The 19942-nt window shown below is 36.6% G+C and overlaps 1 pseudogene; it reads right to left on the bottom strand.

Annotated features, from left to right (window-relative positions):
• The window catches only part of LOC121323043, a 36215-nt pseudogene that overhangs the window by 6266 nt on the left and 10007 nt on the right, over positions 1–19942 (bottom strand).

Genomic DNA, 19942 nt, shown 5'->3' with positions numbered 1-19942 from the left:
CTGAGACAGAATTAAAATGTTCAAGTGTAAAAACTGATGTTAACAACAAAAAGAAAAATTACAGGTATGTTATTTAAATAGTTGTAGCAACACGTGGGGAGATACAACACTATGTTTTTCAGAACCCTGCTACTTACTCTAAGTAAACTAAACAGTAAAGTGAGGTATTTAACATGAAGAACTGAATTGTTGGATCACTGGTGGGTGCATATACTGCGACTATCTCTAACATATCTACTTCTCAAGTCTCATTCTTTCAAAACATGTTTTACATTTTTGGTTTTTACATTATTGCAAATGCCTTGGAATTATTAAAGAAGAGTATTCTTTAAAACATGTGTAACTCCACCTTTTCAGCTGCAGTGTGAAACGCATTGGCCTTCTCCAGTCGATGCATCCTTTCTTCAGAAGTTACTGTGAACTGCTTCCACACTCAGTTGAGCCGAGGCAGTGCGTCCCCTGATGACCTTGTAGTACATCGAAGTGACTGACATAAAACCACAGTGGCTTGAAGCAGCTGTCTGCCATAATCATATGTGCTCTGGGATTAATACAAGAGACACAATAAAGTCAGTTTCCAGTCAGTAAATGCCTAAAGAAGAAAAAAAAAGCATCTAAAAATTGCAAATAAAACATGAAATAAATATGTGAACGAAAACAAAGCATCTTGGATAATGCCATCTCTGTTGGAATACTTTGTATGCAACATGGATATGTGAAAAAGATCGTTATCATCAATGTGGACAGAGGTTAAAATAACCTAACAGTGAAACTGTTTATTTGTCCTGGATAACTCTGGTAAAAAACTGGTGAAATTGAATTGGGGGAAAAAAAATAAAATCGTAGGATTCAGCAGTGTACCAAATATTAAGACAATTGCTCCAGTCTCTATACTCCAGAATTAAATTGGCACTTGACCTCAATATGGCAGGCATGTTGAGCCAGACATCATTGTTGTGGTCACCAACACATTTAGCATACAGTGTTTATATAACCCTGCAAATCTTAAGGTCACATGATAAATTACATAAAAATAAAAACTTCATGGGGATGCTTGAAAATTTTCTGCAAACAAAGACTACAGGGATATATATATATATATATATATACACACACACACACACACACACACACACACACACACACACACACACACACACACACACACACTTCTGTACAAGGCAAAACGTAATCATTACTTATTCATAATTTTTGGACATTTACACATAATTGCCCACATTCATTTTCACTTTTACCAAAATAATAAAGACCCTTGACGCATTTTAAAACATTACAATTCACATTGCATAATGTTTTCAGTTTGGGGAAATCCTGTAAATAGAGCCTTAATCTACAAGTCAAGCTCAATGATTCAATACGGGCATTTTTAATAACTATGCACGAATAATTCCAGAGAGGAAATATCTTGGCTCACGTGAATAGAAAAAAACTGCATAGAAGTAGATGCTCTGTGCATTAATTATTTAGACAATTGCTTGCATCATCAATGATGAAGGTTCAGACGACGAAGACGTGGAGTTTGGCGGTTTTGAAGTTGATGATACAGACTGGTTTTGTTGTTATGCTACAATCCATATATATATACAGTGGCTTGCAAAAGAATTCAGACCCCTGACCAATTCTCTCATATTACCGAATTACAAATGGTACATTGAAATTTCATTCTGTTTGATATTTTATTTTTAAACACTGAAACTCAGAATTAATTATTGTAAGGTGACATTGGTTTTATGTTGGGAAATATTTTTAAGAAAAATAAAAAACTGAAATATCTTGCTTGCATAAGTATTCAACCCCTGTGCTGTGGATGCTCCCAGTTTGCACCGATAAAAGAAATTGCCATAATGAGGACACAATTACCTTACTATTGGCCTCCACCTGTGAACCATTAAAGTTGCTGTCACATTTTCTGGATAAAAACCCCACTGTTGAAGTATAATTGGTAAGGCTGTGAATCTGAAGGAAAATGAAGACCAAAGAGCATTCTGCAGAAGTTAGAGATAAAGTAATACAAATGCATATATTAGGGAAAGGGTACAAAATAATAACCAAGTGTTTGGATATCCCAGTGAGCACAGTTGAATCAATAATCAGGAAGTGGAAGCTGCATCACCACAACCAGGCACTGCCAAGAAAAGGCCATCCCTCAAAACTGAGCGCTCAAACAAGAAGGAGACTTGTGAGAGAAGCCACAGAGAGGCCAACAATCACTTTGAAGGAGCTAGAGTTCAGTGGCTGGGAATGGAGAAATGGTAGACGAGTCAACCATATCAAGAGCTCTCCATAACACTGGCCTGTATGGGAGGGTGGCAAGAAAGAAGCCGTTACTCAAAAAGTACCATCTGAAAGCACGTCTGGAGTTTACCAGAAAGCATGAGAGTGACCCAGCTGCGATGTGGGAAAATGTTTTGTGGTCAGATGAGATCAAGATAGAGCTTTTTGGCCAAAACTCAAAGAGCTATGTGTGGCGTAAACCTAAAACTGCCCATGCCTCAAGACACACCATCCCTACAGTGAAGTATGGTGGTGGCAGCATCATGCTGTGGGGATGCTTCTCATCAGCAGGGACTGGGCATCTTGTTACAATTGAAGGAAGAATAGATGGAGCAAAATACAGGAAAATACTGCAAGAGAATCTGCTTCAGTCCGCTAAAAAACTGAAGCTTGGGAGGAAATTCACCTTTCAGCAGGACAATGATCCCAAGCACAAGGCCAAAGCAACATTGGAGTGGCTCAAGAACAAAAAGGTGAATGTCCTACAGTGGCCCAGTCAAAGTCCTGATCTCAATCTCATGAGAATCTGTGGCAATATTTGAAAATTGTGGTCCACAAGCGTCGTCCAACCAACCTGAACAACCTGGAACAAATCTGCCAAGAAGAATGGGCCAAAATCACTCCGACACTGTGTGCAAAGCTGGTACATACTTACCCCAAAAGACTTAAAGCTGTTATTGCAGCGAAAGGTGGCTCTACCAAATATTAATGTGTGGGGGTTGAATACTTATGCAAGCAAGATATTTCAGTTTTTTTATTTTTCTTAAAAATATTTCCCAACATAAAACCAATGTCACCTTACAATAATTGATTCTGAGTTTAAGTGTTTTAAAATAAAATATCGAACAGAACGAAATTTCAATGTACCATTTGTAATTCAGTAATATGAGAGAATTGGTCAGGGGTCTGAATACTTTTGCAAGCCACGGTATGTGTGTGTGTGTGTGTGTGTGTGTATGTATATATATATATATATATATATATATATATATATATATATATATATATATATATATATATATATATATATATGTGTATATATATTAGGTATCCATTAGTGTGACTGTGTGCTGTACCATACCTTTGGATTTTATTTGTAATATCTAATTGTAACTAATTGTAATAGATATATTAATGTCACAATAAATGAATATGAACCAAAAACATGCATTTGTAGTACGTTATCTGCAATACTTAAAGCCACTGTCACATACCTGTGCAACATCAACAAATGTTCTGTGTTTTTCTAATAAACCTTTCACTTCCTGTGCATCATTTCCTAGTCTGATATGGGTCTTCAGCTGAGCCTCCAGCAGCTCACTTAACCATTCAACTGCCTATATAAATAAAATAAAAAAAACAAAAAGTAGAGTAAAACACACAGTACCAGAAACCGTGGGAAATATAAACTCTTAACAATTTAATTGTAGTTAGATAATTGTCTATGTGCTCAATAAAAAAGGCAGATATGCTACTGACACCCTAACAAAACCTCGAAAATAGTTGGCAAATATATTGTACTGTATGTGCATAAAAGAAGAACATGCCACTTTAGGTAACCAAGAATACAGTGTTCACAAAGCAATATTAATTGATATACATGCACACACATATACACATACAAACTGATTTTTTTTGTTCAATTCTTTATCTTTTATCATATGCAGCAATAGAGTATATATGAATTGGCAAGGGTCATACCTGAACTGCATCTTCCTTGCATTTAAAAAGCTGCACCATCTGAAGCATTTTTAATCTTATCACATCTACCATATCTTCACACCCTGAAAGAAAGCACAAGATTTGAGGGATTTATCTTTACTGTGCTATCTCTAAGGCACCTACCTCACAATAGACAACCAGTGTGACTTATAATCAGGGAAGGTTTATACAATGGAAATTACACATTAAAAGGATTAACACTAAAAGCTAGAACCATAACCACATGTTTCAGGGAAATCAATAGCCCTTAGCTCTTCACAACAGCCCATCAATCACACAACAGATTCAGACTCTATTTGTGCCTTAGTTCCACTGAATAATTATGTCAAAGATGAATCATCAATTTTGAAACTGACATTTGATCCTCTGGAGTATGATTGCTAAAATTGCTAAACACAGTAAAATGGACTCTACTAACACCTCTATTACATTTTTGTGTTGTCCATAATAAACCCTTAGAACGCGTGTTTCATCTATAAGATTTTCTTGCAATAAAATAATGACTCTCTCTCTCCATAGTGTTATTTTACATGACAAAATGCAAGATCAAAATGTCTGCGAGTTACACAACATACCTTACATTTTAATGTAATGGTTCTCCCAATACTGGTTCACTGACAAACTAAAGGATGGCAATATTTCAATCTGCTGCCGTTTAGATCACAGTTAATAGGTAAACAGTAACTAGTATTACCGCGTGCCACTGACAGACTGTTACACATAGGTTACCAAATTACTATAAAAGGTGTACCAACTAACCCTAGAGAACTAAAATAAATAAAAACATTCAAACTAACCTTTGTTTGCAAAACTGCATATCCTCCATTACACCTTGTACATGTTCGACATTCTCTTTATTTTCAATAGTAACATCTTTCCCATAGGCCCAGGCTGATGGTTGCCCATAGGCCCAGGTTGACCCTTTTCCCTCAAGCCTTGTTTATGTCTTAAAATGATTCATCAAGTACTAAAGATAACACTTCCCACCGAAAACACCATTGTATTTATCGTATAACACAATAACGACTAATGAAACTATGACAACCGGCACTTCAATTGTGTTCCGCCATATTGACAAAGTTTTGCTGTGACGTCACTGGTTGGAGCATTCAACCGGCGGGTGTAAACAAAGATGGCAAGTCTCACACAACACTGGAACTAAGTGACTTTGAAGAGCTAGAATCTATTGGTAAAAACTTTCTGTATGAATTTGAGCCAATCATAGAGCACCAAATAGGCCCTATTGAAACTGAATGAAAGGACTGAGATTCCTGGGAATCTGATCCAGATAGTGAGAGGTCTGGATCCTGACAGAACAGCACACAGTTTCTGGTGCAGATGCTGTAACTGCACAGTAATGCTGACCTGTAAGAAATGTGTTTATTGTTTTCAAATTCCTCGCATTCAGCATAGAACTCCTGAAAAATTGTCATGCCAAGGTCCACCCTGCATCACACAAAATGCCAGTTTTAAAATTGTGTGCCTGGATAGAGGTGTCCTAGATACTGTTGCTTTTTACAGACACCTGAGCAGACTGTACAACCTATCGCCAACAGGTAGCCTGTGTTTGTATTTATGTGTTTCATAATTCTCATACGCATTACATTATTATATTATTATTATTATTATTATTATTATTATTATTATTATTATTCATTGGTATTAAATACATATAACAGCTTTATTGTTTTAAATGAAACGAGAACTTGTTAACGTATTATTAACCCTTTGCGGTCCATTTATTCAGCGCCTGTCAGGTCTAATTTATTTTCACACAAGCTGTTTATTTTACACCCACTGTTTAAAAAGTAATTTTATTCACAGTAAAACAGGTTTCTCAACAGTACACTCAGTACTGCATCTCCAGCCCTGCCCCACTCCTTGTTCGCTGTATTTATCACATATCTTGTCATAGTAGTGCATACTGACAAATCATCTCCTGATCACTCGATTTATCACCAAACTCCTCAATAATGCGATCCAAGTCATTATTTTGTTACTATAACATCTGAAAAAGCCTGGCAAATGTCTGCGATATTCTTTGAGCACTGAATGAGGAAGCAGCTATCTTGTTTGTTTATGTCCGTGTTATGTCTGTGGTGAAGGGACTATGCGTATTGCTCAGATCTGCCTCTCTTGGCCATTGAAAGCTTTCCTCTGGTTTTTCCGGAGAAAAACCAACCAGGGACCAGTGATTGGTGCCTTTTTGATGATGCTGGACAGTCCAACATCGGACCGAAAGGAAAAAATGTAATGTCAGACCTAGTCCCCGCAAGTGCTTTCAAAGAATTCCAGCTGGCTGGCTTGCTGGTAGCAGACATTGCTCAACTGATGCTGAAGACTCTTGAGTTGAACCAGGTCCTCCTCATTACAGCCTCTTTCAGCATCTATCCCTGCAGACAATAGTGAGTAGATGACTGACAGATTGGGTCTCATCCATTTATTTAGTTTAATTTCCTTAGTTCACAAAACTCTTCCTTGTTGGTACAAAAACTACCACCAGAATGTGTGAAATATTCAGTTTCTGTTAGAACAAGATTAGGATTGTGATTTATGAACTTCATTGTAAATAAAATGTTTCAAATGTATTTAGAGGTGTATTGATGTTCAATTGTGCAAAATACAGCATGAGTGCAACCTATTTGTTTTAAGGTTATAGTACATGTTAAAGAATGATCACCCATGTTACACAAGCTATACTAAGATTAACAGGTTATCCGAGAATACTTCACAGACAGGTTTTATCAATACTCTTGGAATGGGTCTTGATTCATTACTGTGCAAAACAGACAGCTGAATGTAATGAGTTGCTGAATAGATGTCATTGATTAAATGCTGTACTGTTAAACCAAGTGTGCATGGGTGCCTTCCACTCCATGGTAATTGCCTTAATGGTATATTTAAAAAAGTGCAATTAGTTATTATTTAGTTTGTTTGAAAAATATGAAAAGGTCAAAACCTGCTTTCAGATGATTTAGTTGTGTCCACTAAGTCTATTGCAATGGTTTTTACATTATGATTATGTTTTTCCTTTTTTTCCCCCTCTCAAATTCAAACACAAGGAGTTTGCTTTCAAGCAAAATATACCGTATTACTTCAATTTGGCGCCGCAGCGTTTATTTTAAATTGATCAAAATGACTCTGGCACTTAAAAGAGGGTGGCCGTTATATGAGAGAGACCTTTATTAACAATACTATGACTTTCAAACGCTTCAATATTTTATTACATGATTTAGGACATTTTAGAAGTGTCACGGTTGATTATTTTCTGTAATACGGTAGCCTACCTGTATGTAGCAGGGTGTGTGGCTAACCTACTTTGACTACAGTACATTTATCCGTGACAGTTACCGAGAGCCTATTAGGTGGAAGTTGGAAGGTCAGGGGAGTATGGTACCAGCCAATCAGTAGTGTGTATTAGTTGTTAAAAACAAAACAATAAAAACCACCTATAAGAACTTCAGAAGGACTGCTGTTCTGTACGTAGTTTATCTTGGATTTTCTTTCAGAACTGTACTACCATAAAATAAAATGTGCTTAGTGTGTGTCTCTGTGTACATTAGTTTGTAATGTACGTGCTAGATAGAGGCTCCCGTCTCTTTGGGGGCATTGCATGTACTTAGACAGTGTTGCACACTTATTTGTTTACTGTGTGTGGTTTTTTTAGTAGGGGGAGAAAAAAATACCTTAATGTTTCTTTATTGATAGCTGTGTTTATTCAAGGGCGGCCTCTATTATAAAGCTTATATATGACTGCAGCGTCAATACGAGGCTGGCTTTAATTCGAGGGCAGCGCCAAATTGAATACAGTATTTATCAGTCCTTGGAATGCAGTATGCTTGACCAGTTTGATGTTATCCATGTCTTCTGACCTTTGTAGGTTAAACATTTCAAAACATAAAAAAAACAGTGTCTGTTCAATTTTCTTTCTTTCTTTCTTTCTTTCTTTCTTTCTTTCTTTCTTTCTGTTCATCTTTCTTTTTTTCCCCCAACATTATCCTTAAAACTCAATCACATGATCAAGAAAGCAGCTAAGGTACCTAAAATAGAACGCCTGTCTAAAATATCTTAAACAAAACCCTGGTTTAACACACTGAATACGTCATGTCTGTTTTCATTTGAAAATGCAACTTGCACTGTGCTGACTCTCAATTTCCTCATGTTTCTGTTGTAGGGCCTGTGAAGCTCTAATAGAGTCTCCAATCCCCCACTGGGTTCTTAACTGCTCTGTCCCTCTAGCCAATTCACAACCTGCATAAATATGGAAAAGAACAGAGGCTTAATTAATGGCTTACATTATCTTACTAGTGCACTTAAACCAAGAGCCTTAAGTATATTACTAATGTGGTTGGTTTATTCAAAAATCACAACTGTGCTAAATTAGAATTTCAGTAAATTAAGTTAATTATATGTACAAATGTTAAATGAAAACAAAACTATTCCAAGGGGGGTTTAAATAAAGCCATTACTCAGTTATAACCTATTCAAAAGATAATTTCCACTGAAACACTTTTCATTACCCTTGGCTTAATTCATCGAAGGAGCCAATAGCTTCCAAATGTTCAAGAACAGTCACATTTGTCATGTTACATTTCCATCAAAAAGTATGAATTAGCAAAATGTTAACTCATGAAGCCAGATAATAACTATATCTACTGGTGCAAGTAAAATGATTCTAAAAGTATTTCAAATTATAAAGCAAGTGTGAAACCATTATTAGACATTTGAAGCTGGTATAGTACTTTGAAATCTTTGAAAAGCAGTATTTCTTCTTGTATGAGGTACACCGTCATTAAAAAAAAAAAAAACACCCCTCACATCAGTGTAAAGTGAAATAATAAAAATAAGTAAAATAAAGTAAAATAATAAGAAAAAATAATGCTAACTGACAACAGAAACTAGATCCCAATAAAACTGCTGCTAAGAGGGGATCCTCACCACTGTATTTGGAGATCTGGTTATTAAATGAATAATGACAAATATGTAGCGCAATGTACCTGTCCAACATGCCCTACCACAAGGGGAATGTCTAACTGATCTCAATTCCAGCATGTTATCATGCCCCAAACAGATTCAAGAAGCACAATTGTGAGTGGAAAGTCACAGATGACGGTGATGACCTGGTCTACCAAAAATCCAGATGATAGAGAATCTTTGGCAGTACTTGGCATTTCAAGTGGATAAAGCACAAATCAGCAAACCCGTACCAGTGATGGCACAGAAAAAGCAAATATTTACATACAGCACTAGATAAATTGCTGCATCCTGGTACCTTTGATGTAGGTCTGACCAAAACAGTTAGTCTAAGCTCCAATACATTAATTACCAGGAAGTAGAAGCAACTTCTTTTAATATTTCTTTTTCTTGGGAATATCTGAACATTCAAAACTGAACTATAAAATACAAGTAAAGAACCAAAAGATATTCAAGAAGAAGAGAGCAAGTTTCATTATAATTGGATATATTATAAATATATGCAAAATAGTGCGGCATGCAGTACATTTGCACATATATAAACTCCGAGCAGGAGATACTGATCTATTTAAATCAAGGCTTGTACTTTCAGTTTGTTATTTATTTATTTATTTTTTTATATATTTTTTTAACTGTTGTATATTCTATCCAGAGGTCTACACTACTGAAAACATTCTGCAATTAATAAAGTATTATAGTTTACTTTGGAAATTGTTTTCATTAAAATGTTCCTGTTCTGGTACCATGCAGTTTTACTGCTTCTTAGATGATTTTTATCTTTTCAAAATTGGTAATTAACTGAATTGAATTCGTTCTTCGCTCCTCCTCTTCTGGAGGCCACTAAGCCACTGATACAGTGAATAATGAAAGCAAACAGTGCCAGGCATTTAAATTGAGGTTGATCCCTTTAGAAAAAAATATATGATTTTATGCTTTCATGAATGGCAGTCTGCCAATATGGCAAAAACATAATTTAAGCTATCATGGATTTTTAAACTGATTTAAACAAGTTAAATGAAACCAATAAATTACCGGGTCTAAAGGTTATTATTCATGAACAATATTTTTATGGTGTCCCACCCTGTAACTACTGTAACCAGACTGAATGTAGATGTATGAAATATAGGCCAATGACAGAAAAGACTTAATTATTCTACATTTAGAGCTCTATAGCATCAATATGCATGGTGTCAGAAACTTCATTAGTAATGTTTTAATAAAACAGCAAACAGCTAGAAGCTTTAGTATAACACATTAGTTTTATTTTCCTCAGGATTTTCTGATTCAAATGGTTCTGCTTAAATTGTTGTAATTGTAGTTACATTAAGAACACATTTGCTCGCATCACACAAGGCAGCTGCCAACTTCAATAAGTTGAAGGACATAATTAAAATACATAGCTTCTTTTCCCTAAGGCCTTTTAGAATATGCTTACATGCTCTAGAATAGGGCTTCTCAAACTCGGTCCTGGGGACACCCTGTGGCTGCTGGTTTTCATTCCAACTGAGGTGCCAATTACATAATGACCTTAATTGAACTAATAATCTGCTTAATTAGACCTTTTCATCATTTTCAGCTCTTAAACAGTTGCAGGGTTCCTTATAAAATATTACGGCTAACTTGAAATATGCAACTGTTAAGAGCCGAAAACAAGTAAAAAGGTCTAATAAAGCTAATTATCAGTTCAGTTAAGGGTCTAGTTAAGTAATTGGGATGCTCGGTTGGAATGAAAACCAGCAGACACAGGGGGTCCCCAGGACCAAGTTTGAGAAGCCCTGCTCTCAATGTGATCGTACACAAGGCTACCTCCAAATTCTTCTGTCGACTGGCATGGTTCAATGTATCGAGTCAGCTTATTAGCAGAAACTAAAATAACCTGGAAGAGAATGAGGAAAATCAATTATATGTAACCTAAGAGTGAAAAACTAATATACAATATCAGCAGCTCTAGATTAAATCAAGACCACACAACAGAGATAAGGTTGGTTCATACTGCAGACTATGACCTAATTTCTGGTTGGAGACGAGGGTCTTCAACCCTGTGCATCAGGTTTGAATTACATCAGACACTTGTGACGTGCGTCTTTTTGAGTTGTAGAGCCTTTTCTTATGTATCTGCTACCTGAAATCACATAAGGTCAGATAATGTTAAAAATGTCAACATTTTCTCCATGATTGGAGTGAAGCTGCACAGCTTTTATAGCTGTCTAAGCCTGACGTTTCACATTCATCTATGACAGAAGTATGAACAAACCCACAAGGTGCAAAAACTGCCTCTATGTTCTTTACCCCCTTTTTCATTTGATCATTTCAGTGCTTTCCTATCACACTTAATTGTGTAAATAAATAATTCCAACTTCCTTAATTACAATATAATTGTGTTAGAGGAGTGCAACGTTTTGTTCCTGTCCATCATTTTGTCATACAAGAATAAAGCAATGCAAGTACAACCTTATTGTTTCAGTCTTTTTTTTTTCTGTTGCCTCTTCATGTCCAATTAGAATACGAACTACTGATTTTTCATAATGAGAAGGTAAACAAGGTTATTACCAGTGACACAATGGTCATTCCTAATAGCATGGTACCTCTGTACAGTCTATATATTGCCCCTGCTAATGATATTAATGAAGAATCCCCATGCGACACAGTAAAAATCTATGCAGCTTTTCATTACACAGTATGCAAACAACAACATCATCTCCTAATGATGTTGTGAAGCAATCCTCGGTCCTTCCTAATGAGCCACTGTCCAAAACAAGGAAAACAGAATTGAAAAATAAGTAAAAAAATCTGGTGACACCTCCTGAGGCTGAAGAGGAGAAAAACTAAAAACAATTTTAAATGTACTCCTTCTGTACTATTGTGTTTTTCACATGAATTACTACTGTAATACATCTTAGTACAGTACTAACTGATTAATGTACACACACAATGTATGTAGTATAAAGGTTTATTTATTTATTACTTCAGACACTCTTGCGATGTGAGTCTTTTTTGGAAAGTCATACAACCTTTTCTCATGCGTCTGTGACCTGAAATCACATAAGGTCAGATAATCCCCCCCCCCCCCCCCAAATACGAATTATTCCCCTTTTGATTTTGATTTTACTTAGGCACGTTCTCGTAGCTCCTCCATTCTGCTCCCGTGTTCAATGAAAATAAACAACAACATTTACAAGGGAAAAAAGAAAGACTGTGTACGCATTACAGTGGTTTCTGGGATACAGTCATCCAGCAAAGTCTTTTTTCAACAGCTGTGAAATAACTTAAAAAATAGATGGTGAGTAAGTAGATTCAAGAAAATGCACAGAGTCCTTTTCTTCAATCAGTTGCCAGGTTTATTGAAATATGCAGGGAGTCTGGTCCCAGGTACAGGACATACAGAACTCAAAATTACAATGTTTGCGTGACATTAAATACCCTTCTGTATAGATGGTCCACCTCCCCTTTCTCTGACATTAACCAATGGTCAAGGTAATTTAATTTATTGTGTGAGTGTTAATGTGTGTCTGTCTGTGTGTGTGGTCTAGTGTGACAACCTCTGAACTCAGTGCATTCTTCACACTCCTGGAGACAAAAGGTCCATACATCTGCCTTTTGTTATCTCCTTGCGACCCCCTTTGATGCCAGTGGGATTATCTCTTTTGATTTCTCTGAAGTCTAGCGCCTGTTCCCTTCTAGTCCACAGCATTGTTATCTCGTTAGCTTGCAGTCATTGTTGGGCAGTTTGTAGACGCATCGTCTCTATCAGTGGTTAGCAGTACATGCAATTTGAACCAAACAGTCTGCTATCTGCAATATTAGTCTCTTTTCAGAAAAGAACACCAGTATAGCTCTGCTAGTCCACATGCGTAGCAAACCCCTAATCAATTCTCAATCCATGTTTTCCAACAAGCTGGATTAAACTAACTAGGTTTCATTACGGCAATCTGGACGCTCTAACACTGTTGGGCTGGGGTTCAGGTAAATCAGTTTTGAACTTGGTTGTCAATTTTTTTGCTCTAATCTCAGAAAACTGCCTCAGCGATGACTGTTTTTTAAACTTGAGCTCTTTGACAACATAATTCTAAAAAAGACTGCTTTTGACCCTTTAAGATTTCTCCAATAATGTACAGTTTGTCCTTAAGTGAAAACGACAATCGTTTAGCGCGTTAAGTAAGAGAGAGCAAGGTCAAGTTCAAAACAGCAAGAAATAGTCCTATGAGTACGCAATATGCACAGCACAGACCACTGCATGCAATTGTGGTGCGTGCATAACAGGAAGTATGCACCAAAAAGGAGAATTTAAACAGTATTTAATGCGATTTTATTTAGTTCCATGATACTGGTTCTTTACATTAGTGTGTACGTTATATGCTAGGTATGTTGTAAATGGGTTTGACTGTGTATATGTGTGTGTGTATACATATATATATATACAGTACACATACACACACATTTGTATATGTGTGTGTGTGTATATACACACACACACACACACACACACACACACACATTTGTAGTCAAAGGTTTACATGCCCCAATGAAAATGTATAATTTTTAGAAATTTCTCGACAACAAACAATTATAGGAAAAATCTTTTTTTGATGAGGAAAACATCTTTTGTGGATGAGGAAAACAAGTTACAAGAAATATGATAATGCAGAACCTAATTCTAGAAAAGTCTAGAAAATGCTGGATTGTAGGTGAACATTCTTAGGAGAGGGTTAAAAATTCTTAAGAAAGGGTTAAAAATTATTTATTGTCATAAAGCAGTAGAAGGATACAAGAAGATTTCTACGCATATGAGTGTCCCAATTTCAACTATTGCTTCTATTATCAAGTACAAGACTCATGGTACTGTCACAACGTTCCCTCGGTCTGGAAGAAAGAAGGTTCTTCCACCAGGAACAAGTACAAAATTGTGAGGAAGGTTAATAACAATCAGAGATTGACTGCCAAAGATATTCAAAGTGAACTGGCTGCAAGTGGGACTGGGGTTTCCATTTCAACCATAGGTCAAGAATTGCATGGTGAAGGTCTCAATGGTCGCAGGCCAAGGAAAAAGCCATTCTTAGGAAAATATCACAAGGACAACCGGTTAAAGTTTGCAAAACGGCATTTGAATGATGGATATGAGTTCTGGTCCAAGGCTTTGTGGAGTGATTAAACAAAAATCGAGCTATTTGGTCACGCTGATAGTCATTACATTTGGAGAAAGTCTGGTGAGATGTACAAAGAAAAGAACACCATACCTACTGTCAAGGTCTTGGTATCCTTCTATGGGGGTGTTTTTTTTCTCTAATGGCACAGGAAATTTAGTTCCAGTACATCATAAAATGGATTCCATAGCATACCAAAAGATATTGGCCAATCATCTGAAACCCTCCGCTACAAAACTTGATTTAAAGCGCAACTGGACGTTCCAACACAATAACGATCCAAGCACACATCAAAATCTACTTCAGAATGGTTAAAGAAGAATAAAATCAAGGATCTGGAATGGCCTAGTCAAACCCCAATGTAAATCTGATTGAAAATCTTTGGTATGTGTTGAAGACAACTGTGCACAATCACTAAAGAATCATGCCAAAAGCTCACTGACAAATACCCTAATCATTTAAGATTAGTTATTAATGCTAGAGGTGCCTCAAATAGCTATTAGTTTAATTTTCCTTGTCAGGGTATGAATACTTTTGAATTAGCATTTTTAGAGTTTTGCCCTGCCTTGCACCCTGTGTCTGCCGAGTTAGACTCTGGTTCACGCAACCCTACATTACCCTAAGATTACTTGGTTACAGATAAAGGATGGATGGCTGGATGGATGGATGGAATTTTTCAAAGAAATTGCTGAAATAAATAACTGTAGACATTTATTTCTTGTAACTTTTCCCCCCCTCAACCACAAAAGCAAAACTTTTGCTACAAAAGATTTTTCCTATAATTCTTTGTTTGAGAAATTTATAGAAATTATACAATTATACAAATTATACATTGGGTATGTAAACTTTTGACTACAACTGTATGTGTATATATATATATATATATATATATATATATATATATATATATATATATATATATATATATATATATATAGGTTTTTTCATAATTGCCAATGTTTTACATCGTAAACGTTTCTGTAAATTCTTGAAAATGAAAACACATGTTACAATATACAAAACAAAGCATAAGGAGTATCAAAGCAATGTTCAAGAAAATGTAAAATTGTCTCTAAATCTTGGATTCCTCAAAGTAGCCACCCTTTGCCTTAATAACAGCCTCACAAACACAAGGCATTCGGTTAACAAATTTTAGCAGGAAATCACCCGGCATGTCTTCCCAGCTCTTCTGCAGCAATACCCACAGATGTAGGGCACTTGTGGGTATCTTTGCTTTGAATCTTCTATCCAGTTCGTCCCATACAAGTTCTATGGGATTGAGGTCTGGAGACTGGGCAGGCCAGGTCATTAGATTGAGCTGTCCTTCACTTTCCTTCTTCTCTAGATAGTTCTTGCACAACTTTGAGGTGTGTTTCGGGTCATTATCTTGCTGAAGAATGAAGGACTGCCCAACTAGCCGTAATCCTGATGGAATGGCATGCCTCTGAAGTATGCTATGATAGCCATGCTGGTTGAGCTTGCCATGGACTTGGTAGAGATCACTCTGTCACCAGCAAGGCAACCCCAGACCATGACACTGCCTCCTCCATGCTTGACAGTGGGAACCACACATGCAGAACTCATGTGCTCACCCTCTCTGCGTCTTACAAATACTCAGCGGTTGGACCCAAATATTTCAAATGTTGACTCATTAGTAAATAAGACCGACTTCCACTCCTCAAATGTCCAATTTCTGTGTTTTTTGGCCCAGTCAAGTCTATTCCTCTTATTCTGCACTCTTAACAATGGCTTCTTTGCAGCAATTCTTCCAGTTAGGCCAGCTTCACGCAATCTCCTCTGAACAGTTGATGTTGAAACATCTGTACTTCTAGTAGCATTTAGCTGAGCTTGTATTTCAGGGGCAGTTAATCGCCGGTTTCGCAGACTTGTGACTCAAATGAACTTGTTCTCTGATTCTGAGGTCACCCTTGGCCTGCCTGACCTTGTTCGGTCCTCATGAGTGCCAGTTTCTTCAAATCGTTTGATAGTCTTGGCCACAGCAGTTACAGACACTTGCAAAGTTCTTGCGATATGTCTTAAAGATTGATCTTCATTTCTTAAAGTAATTACAGACTGTCTTTTTTCTTTGCTTAACTGAGCGTATTTTGCCATTTTCTTCTCCCTTACATTCAGGAATGACAAACTTGTGCCTATGCTACCTATATTTATAGTAATCATGGACCCTCACATGTTAACAATAATTGGTGACAAAAGGTTAATTAGGTAACATGCTAGTTAACTCAGAGAACGTCTAACAAAGACACTTTATACTTAGGCCAGTGTTCTAACACCGTGTTATACACATTTCAGACTTTCAACTGACTTGGGCTTCAGACTGAAATCCTCTTGATTTGGGTGACCATTTAATTGAAATTGACAAGATTTACATTTTCATTTACAAATTCAATTTTTGAATGCAATATAATGAAATATTAAGTGTTTATAGACAAGTTTATACAGTTAAAAGCATAGATAATCATGAAAAACCTGGTTTCAAGCAGGTGTACAAAACTTTTGACTGGTACTGTGTAATATATATATATATATATATATATATATATATATATATATATATATATATATATATATATATATATATTAAACATATTTAAAATAAAACATTTCAAAAAGGTTATCCTGAACAGTGTGTTTTGACTTTTACCCGGTTTGAGGAGGAAAAAATAAAACACACACACAGAAATACCATATAGTGGGGTGTTACCTCCTAGCACTAAAACACATGAAAGCAGCTTTATACAGAACATGCCTTCATTCTATTTTAACTCTAAACTTAATTAATAGGAGGAGAACTGTATGGTTTCATCCTTACTATGATTTAACAGTCTGTTCTTACCTTTCATCTAAAATTAGGTTATTGGCAATCCAATTCTATTAAGAGAAAGTCATTCTTTCAATGCTTGCCAAAATCCAGAAAATGAAAAGAAAAACAAATAGGCAATGTCCTCCATTAATGTTACATATTGGTGCACCGGTAGCAAAACCAAGAACGAGGTCTGGAATGCGTGAACCGGCCGACATGCCAAGAAATTTCAACAGCCCCAAGGTTAGCTCCAATGGGTTGAACTGTCCACATGCTGTCTGCCAAGGAGATCAACCTCAAGTTTTTCTATAATAAAATCGCTTTGGGAGTTATCAAAGTATTCAGGTTTTACACTCACTTTATCAATAAGACAGCAGTGGCAGAGTTTTCATGAGAAATATCAAAACATTAATAGTTCAGTGGGAAAGTTGTAGGCAACAATCTACATCTATTTTGGGAGTGTAATAATAAAGGTACCAGGCCATGGTGTCTGAAAACCTGGATTTGCCACCAACAATTAAAGCATATTTAAAATACTTAATGCAATTTATTTTTCCGCATCCTCACAATAGGCCCTGATTACAACAACAAAGACACCCTTGTCTCTGTACAAACTAGACCATCTGGATAAAGCAGGCTAAACTGAAGCAGCTGGATTAGTGACAAACCAATAACACTCTAGGGGGAGACATGCCAGTAGTAGACATGCCAGTAGCAGTTCAAGAAGTGCAGAGTTCCTTTAATACTAGTTTATGGGTGCAATGGCTGCAAATACCAGGAGTCCAATAACTTATCAATTTCTTATAACAACTACTTGTGAGTATTTTGTACCCTATAAAGATACATTTTATGCTGGCCTGGAAATGCCACAGTTTCATAAATTTCAAAAGCTAACCTGTCCTGGTCCATCATTGAGGCACTTTACATGCATTTCGTTTATATAACACAGAAACAATAAATGTATAGAGGTCAACTAACCTTTCATCAAATTTCTTCAACAATATTATAATGATTATTTACACAGGTAGTTTTTTTTTTTACTCTTTCCTTGCAGTCTAATTTGTTACCAGTATTTCTCGCAGACAAACGCTTCTTATGCCAAGGTGTGACAGAACGACAATGATTCTTGGTGGTAAATCTCCCTCCCGACCTGTGAGGGCGCTAAGTAACAGCAACAACGTACTCTGGACTACTTGGCCTGACACTTCGTTCCGAGGATTAAAAGGAAGTTGTTCATGTAGAAAAGAGATGGCGCTTCGGTACACTAACTCATTGACCCGGAAGGGAAATGATGTGGCAGCCGCGGATTGGAGGAGAGGCTGCAACCGTTTACCAAGGGGTCATGAATGATGGTATAAATAGGGGTCGAAGCGATGATATCTGTTCCTTGAAAAGTGACCCGGAAGGACCTGAGTTTTGTGTATCCGTATCGTGAGTGTTTGTTTTGTCTATCACAATAAAGTGTATTTTCACTAATTCAAGCACTAACAGACTTGTGTATGTGTTTTGTGTGGGTGTATAATAAAAATGTGACTATTACTTGTGGGGCAAACCCAGGGATTATAAATTAAGTAATAAATGTGCTGTAATACTTAACATCATTATTGTTTGCCGTTAGTTTTGCCGTCAGGCACTGGACACAAACTTTGCACCTGAATTATAATTGTCTGTCTGTTCATTGATCACTTGCACCTGCACACTATCAACCACTTTGCCACACAAGGACAAATTATTGTGTTCTGAAATCCAAAATACATTATAAATCCTAACAGCACAATTGTTAATCACTCCCAGGCTACAGAGGAATTTTAATTAATTTATTTAAAAAACAGCAAATATGAATTGCAAGACAAGGGGTGGAATTTACCGGCAATACCATTGTTGCCACTCACAGATTATAATGTCCTATGGAGGTTCAGTGACATGTTGTGAATAGCAATGAAAGTACTTCTAAAGAGAATTTCTCTAAACCATTCTCTTAGATATGCTAAACTTCTTCACAACATACTGAGCAAATGCGTAACCCTGTGTAAATTCCAATTTCAGGTTTTTATCTGAAGAAAAAAGAAAAAAACAACAAGTACCCGAGCCCAGCCTCTGCTGGGGCCCATACCAAAGATATTCTAGAATATCTTTGCTCATACCAATCCTTTTTTTTTTTTTTTTTTATCGAAAACATATCAACTTTGAAATTAAAATAGATTGCTATTAAATTACAAACCTAAAAGCATGAAATGCAGAAGAGAATTAATACTACACAGCTGCTCCTCACTTAAACCTAACACTGCTGCAATATTCATTAGCTATTATCTTTTAGACTGTGAATGCTTGCCATTAAAAGCAAGATTACAGGGTCCATCAATTGATCAAAACAGAAGAGGGTTGAAAACCACTGAAATAGGTCCCTTCCTGGTGTTGCGCATATTTTTTACAGACAGAAATACTCGAGTCCTACATGCACAGCTATATGTTTGATCTTCATACCACTGATACTTCATACCACTGACACCTAATTTCATATTAGTATTGGGAGTTTTTAGATCAGCTGTCGTGTAGATCTACAGAATAGAACCCAGAATCAAAAGTACAATAGTATAAGCATTTCACGGGCTATTAGAATGGTATGTTAAATCATAGATTGGGTTGGTAAAGGACAGACCTCTAGAGAAAACATATACAAGAGGCTGTCTTGCTGTATGAGGAAAGGCGTGGTCTCCAAGACTGTGCATAGCGTCCCTTAAGGTTGGAACATGAATCATGCAAACCTGAATCCCTTGAGGGTTTAGCTAGGTGTGGCTGGGGTCCCTGCTCACTTATAGGATCATGGCGTAGGCTGACCCAAGTTCGGGGCAGTGAGATCACTTGCCCCCCAATGGGGACTGATGACAGAAGCACATGGTACAAAAGGAGAAGGGGAGGAGGATGGAAAAGCAAAACACTTGACAAGTAGATAGATGCGACTAAGCTTTAAATAGGATTTAGATGATGA

The sequence above is a fragment of the Polyodon spathula genome, chromosome 11, assembly GCF_017654505.1.
Source record: "Polyodon spathula isolate WHYD16114869_AA chromosome 11, ASM1765450v1, whole genome shotgun sequence".
In the NCBI taxonomy this organism is placed as follows: Eukaryota; Metazoa; Chordata; class Actinopteri; order Acipenseriformes; family Polyodontidae; genus Polyodon; species Polyodon spathula.
This window is presented reverse-complemented; position numbering and strand designations above follow the sequence as displayed.